Genomic DNA, 6338 nt, shown 5'->3' on the forward strand with positions numbered 1-6338 from the left:
ATCAACTTATAGACTTCAGGATCTACTCTATTAGTCTTTACAGTATCACAGATCTGTAAGAATTCTGCTAAGAACTGATGTGGATCTTCCATTGAAAGTCCATGGAAGTTGTAGTTCTATTGCAGAAGAGAGGCTAACTGAGGGTTTAGCTCAAAATTGTTAGCTCCAATGGTAGGTACAGCAATGCTTCTGCCATAAAAGTTAGAGGTAGGCATGGTGAAGTCACCAAGGACCTTTCTGGGCTGCTCTTGTAGTTCAGCCATGTCCTCTGCTTCTTGTTCAAAACTTTCTGAAAGGTCTCTTTCGGAGTGTTGTGCTTTAGCTAGTTGTAAACGCCTCCTTAGAGTCTTCTCAGGTTCAGGATCAGGAGTCAAGAGGGGTTCTTTATCCCTGTTCCTAGTCATAAATAAGAAGAAAAGAAAAGAAGAAAAGAGACTATGCCAATAGACAAGAAGCTCCTCCTTAAAGTCAGAAGTAGAGAAAGAAGAAGAAGATAAAAAAATAAAATTAAAAATAAATAAAAGAAGTAGAAGAAAAAATACCTTGGAAATAATAGATAAGAGTAAATAAAAGAGGATAGAATAAAAGAAAGAAGAAAAGAAACCACAAGAAAGCTTTTTGTACCACTTGGACAAAAGAGCTTCAAGTGAGATGTGAAGAAGAAAGGAAAGAAGATAAATAATTGTAGGTAAAGAGAAGAAAGTAGAGCTCGAATAAATAGAGATGAGAAGAGAAGAAGCATAAATAGAAAAATTAAAATATTTTTTGTTTTTATTTTATTAATTAATTAAATTAAGTTTTCGAAAACTATGTTAATAATTTAAAAAGAATTTAAAATTTAAATGTACATTTCGAAAAATAGAAGAGAGAGAAGAGAGAGGAATTTTCGAAAATTAAGATAGATGAGAGTTAGTTAGGAAGTTTTGAAAAAGATGAGAGAGAAGAATGATAAGTATTTTCGAAAATTAAGAGAGGAAAAAGTTAGTTAGGTGGTTTTAAAAAAAATGAGAGAGAAGATAAGATATTAATTAAGAAAAGATAAAAAATAAAAAAAAAATAAAAGATAAGATGAGAAAAAGATTTGAATTTGATTTTAAAAAGATAAGATTTTAAAATTTGATTTTGAAAAATATATGATTTTGAAATTTGAAATTTGAAAAAGATAAGATAAGATTTTTTGAATTTTGAAAAAGATATGAAAAAGATAAAATTTTTGAAAAAGATAAGATGTTTAATTTTTGAAAAGATTTGATTTTTTGAAAACTTGACAACTAAGATATGATAAGATAAAATTTTAAAATTGAAATCTGAATTTTAATGAAAAAATTCGAAAATTAAGATGAAATTAAGTTAGAAAAGATATTTTTTGATTTTTTAATTTATGATGAAAGAGAAAAACACAAAAAAGGCACAAGAGTTAAAATGTTTAGATCTAGCACCCTTGTTTTTCGAAAGTTGTTGGAGGAAAACACCAAGGGATACCGAACTTAAAAATTTTAAGATCAAGACACATACAAGACTCAAGAACACCTTGAAGACTCACAGGAACACGAAGAACAAAATTTAAAGACTCAAAGAACTTAAGAACATAAAAAGAACACCAAACTTAAAATTTTTAGAAAACCAAAACAAAATTTTCGAAAAAGACAAGAAAATAAACAAGAAAACACCAAACTTGAAAATTGAAACAAGATTTAACCAAAGAAAAATATTTTTGAAAATTTTTTTGAAAGAAAAACTTAAAAGGGACGAAAAACTCAACAAGAATAAAACAAAAAGACTCAAACTAAGAACAAAGATTAAACAAGAAAAATAAAAATATTTTTGAAAAAGTTTTTATGGTTTTTCGAAAATTTGAAGAGTAAAATAAAAATAAAAGACTCAAAGACTCAAACCAAGAACACTAACAAAGACTCAAACAGAGAAAAGACAAATATTTTTAAAAAAAGTTTCAAGATTTTCGAAAATTTAAGGAAGAAGAAAACAAAAATTAAAAGACTCAAACAAAAATAAAAATTACCTGATCTAGGGAGCAAGACAATCTGGCAGTTTGTCCAAACTCAACAATCCCTGACAACGGTGCCAAAAACGGTGCGTGTATGCAAACCCCACACTTCCGTACATCAGTATCATCAAGTGCACTGGGTCGTCCAAGTAATACATGAGCGAGTCAGGGTCGATCCCACGAGGATTGTGGCTTGAAGTAAGCAATGGTTATCTTGCAAGTCTTAGTCAGGCAGATTAGAAGGTCATTGGTTTGAAGTTGTAAGAGTAATGTATGCTAAGAATACTGAATTGGAATCTATGATATGAATAGAGTTGAGAGTCGGAGTTGCTTTGTCCTTCTGAATGAACTCTGGTATTACTGTCTTCCTTGCTTGTGAATGATCTTCTTCTATGGCAGGTTGTAAGTGATCAAAGTCATTTCCCGTAGTAATTGATCTCCTCAACTACAGGTCAAATGCCATTGCCCATGGTCATTCAATATGACGGAGGGTGAAGCTCTTAGCAAGTCATTCTCTTGGCGATCCTACTCAAAACGCCACAGACAAGGTCAAATCTTCCGGATCAGAGGATGCTACTTGTTAGGATTCTAGCCTATACCACAGAGACCCTAATCTCCCCAGAAATTGGCTGAACTGGTGTCTTGAGAAGTCCCCAATAAAGTCGTGGATTAACCGTTTGAGAGATGTATAAACATAGCTGTTGGCTCGTGCTTTCCTTCCAAGTATTCACACGAACCCAAGTAGATGCAAGTGTTTGTCAGACACGTTCATCTTAATGTGATTAACAGAGCTAATTTTTCAGATCATCCTATTCACCACGATGAAGATCGGATATACATCTTAGAGATAGATCAAACACGGATCGAAGAAGAAACAGTAATACTTTTATTAATTCATAGGACTCAGCAGTGCTCCTCCCCTCAACCTAGGAGGTTTAGAAACTCATACTGAAGTAAAAACAATGATAAAATGTGTATGATGGTAAAACGTGTCTAAAAGCTGATAAAAGGTGCGAATTACATAAACTTAATCCCTTAAATACTAAACAGATGACTAGTAAGGATAGAACAGTCTATTTAGTGCTAAAATCCACTTCTGGGGCCCACTTGGTGAGTGTTTGGGCTGAGCTTTGATGAAATCCACGTGTTTAGGCTTCCTTGGGCGTTGAACTCCAGTCCTGGCACCTTTTTGGGGCGTTGGACTCCAGCTTGGAATCCCTTTCTGGTGCTGGACGCTAGAACTGGTCTGATGGCTGGCGTTGAATGCCAGTTTTGGGCCTTCAAATCCAAAGCAAAGTATGAACTCTTATATGTTGCTGGAAAGCTCTGGAAGTCAGCTTTCTATAGCCATTGAGAGCGCTCCATTTGGACTTCTGTAGCTCCAGAAAAGGTCTTTCAAATGCAAGCAGGTCAGATCTGGACAGCATCTGCAGTGTTTTCCCTGTCTCTGAATCAGACTTCTGCTCTAGCTCCTCAATTTCAGCTAGAAAATACCTGAAATTGTCCAAAAAACACAAAAACTCATAGTAGAATCCAAAAATGTGAATTTAACACTAAGGCCTATAAAAAATCAATAAAAACTAAACAAAAACTACTAAAAACTATATGAAAATGATATCAAAAAGCGTATAAAATATCCGCTCATCAGCTGCCAGATAGCTTCTCTTCCAAATTGCTTCTCGAATTAACTTCTTTACTATATTCTTTTCAATCTTTTGAAACCATTGATGTTCCTTAACCTTAAAACACTTAAATAAATTTGATCATGGCATCAAATGACATAATAGAGATTAAAAAATTAATGATTTGGAGCACAAAAAGCATATTTTTCATTTACAATTTCATCACAAGCAAGATTCAAAAAACTCAATTAATTAGGCTAAAATTTTATAAGATAGTTGATAAATTTCATACTTTTTAACAAAATTTAGAACGATAAAATGGTGCTTATCATAAAGTTGGGTGAGCATTTAGTGTTGAGGGTCTAGGTTAGAGAGCCTAGCCGAAACAAGTTTTATTAGAAGCTTGTGAGTTCCTTGATATGATTAGGAAGAATCTTAGGGTATTGGTGTTTGTAATCTTTGAAAAAGATAGTACAAATTTTACCATAGTCGTGGTAGAGACTAGATATAGGATTACATAAAGTGGCTGAACTAGGATATATGGTGATGTAAACTTTTCTCCTCTGCTCTGTTTTATTATGTTTGTTATGAAACAAAATTATTTTATCCCCTGCATAATTGTTAAACCAAAATCAACTGCAACTTGTTTTCTAAATCTATTTTTGTATCAAAATTTAAAAGCTAAAAAAATATCCCTAAATTTAAACTTCCATTCTTTAGGCTATCAAAACTTTTTATGTTAATATTTTAAAAATAATTATAACATATAGTGAAAAAAATTAAATATGTTATCAAGAATCAATCTTAAAAAACAGTAAAAAAATCTTAAGAAACCAAAAAAGAAGAAGAAAATGTATTTTGGGTTAAAATAAAACTGAAAGAATTAGACCTAAAATATACTAACCCTAGTATCTACTTATTCACCCATTTTACACACTTTCAAGCCTTCTTAGATATGGCAATGGGGGTAGGGTGGGGGATACCTTCCTACTCTCTATTCCTACTCTAGATTTGCTTTCCGTTTCTGTCCCAATTTTCGAATATTGCCCCATATTCATTTTTTGCGGAGTCTCATTTCCCATCTTTCTATATTGATAATTTATATCAAAGTTGTAATGAAAAATTAAAAAAATAAATAAATAATATTATTACAACATACAAGGACACAGTTACACAGCGGTGAAAAGGAGAAAGGACGTCGCGATAAGAGACAATGAGGCGGCAAGAGGGTGATGACACGATGAGTACTAAGCAAGAGTGGCGAGGGGTATGGTTGTGACACTATGAAAGATTGAGATTTGTGAGTTTTGACCTTTTGGGGTGACTGAGGAATGAGATGACACAGTGTTAGTGTTATGGAGAGAAGGGAAGACATTTTTAAAATTAGGATTAAGTTTTTTAATATATATATGGTATGTGAAATGACTAAAAAATTTATAACAGAAATATATTTAAGTAAATTTAATAATTCGGAGATTAGTGGAAATGGGACGAGGATTTTGGCTCGAGTTTTCATGTTTACTTCGGAAAAATTTTTTCCCCCATTTCCATCTTTGTGGAAAAATTCCCAATTTTTGAATCTCCATTTGGGTCGGTTCCCGCAAGAATCCCTGCATTTCGGAAAGTTTTGCCATCTCTAATCCTTTTAGTCATAACCGCAGTAGATTTCATCAAAACCAGAAAAATAAGGAGAGGAGAGTGATGAGCAGATATTTTATACGCTTTTTAGCATCATTTTCATATAGTTTTTAGTATGTTTTATTTAAGTTTTCATAGGTATTAGTGCAAAATTCACATTTTTGGATTCTACTTTGAGTTTGTGTGTTTTTATGCAATTTCAAGTATTTTTTGGCTGAAATTGAGGAGCTGGAGCGAAAGTCTGATTCAGAGACAGAGAAAGCACTGCAGATGCTGTCCGGATCTAATCTCTCTGCATTCGAAAGACGTTTTATGGAGCTACAGAAGTCCAAATGAAGCATTCTCAATGGCTATGGAAAGCTAACATCTATAGCTTTCCAGCAATGTATAATAGTTCATACTTTGCTTCAGAATTGAAGGCCCAAAACTGGCGTTCAGTGCTAGCCTACTGCCCTATTCTTGCGTCCAACGCTCAAAGGAGAAGAGACCAGCATCCAATGCCCAAAAAGGACCCTCTAGCTAGCGTTCAATGCCCTAGAGGCCTCCTAGCACATGGATCTCAATCAAGCTCAGCCCAAACTCACCAAGTAGGCCCCAGAAGTGGATTTTAGCACTAAAAGACTGTTTTACCCTTCTTATGTAATACTTAGTCATTAGCTTAGTATTTATTTGAGAACTTTTATAGACTAAGGGAGGACCTATCATATTTTTGTTTATGATTGTATTTTCTATCAGTATGAGTTTCTAAACCTCCTAGGTTGAGGGGAGGAGCTCTGTTGGGTTTTATGGATTAATAAGGTACTACTATTCTATCTCAATACGTGTTTGATTCTCTATTATAAGATGTATATCCGTTCTTCATCATTATGAATGCATTGAACCGGCACAAGGTTATCTCATTCTACAGGAGTTTAGAGTGAGTCTTTAATCGGACAATGATGAACCACTAGCTTGATTATACATCTCTTAGACGGCTAATCCACGACTTCATTGGGGACTTCTCGTGCACCAGTTCAGCCGAGGTATGGAGAGATTAGAGTCTTTGTGATAGAGGCTAGAACTAAAGGTGCAAC

The sequence above is a fragment of the Arachis ipaensis genome, chromosome B07 (assembly GCF_000816755.2).
Source record: "Arachis ipaensis cultivar K30076 chromosome B07, Araip1.1, whole genome shotgun sequence".
Lineage (NCBI taxonomy): Eukaryota > Viridiplantae > Streptophyta > Magnoliopsida > Fabales > Fabaceae > Arachis > Arachis ipaensis.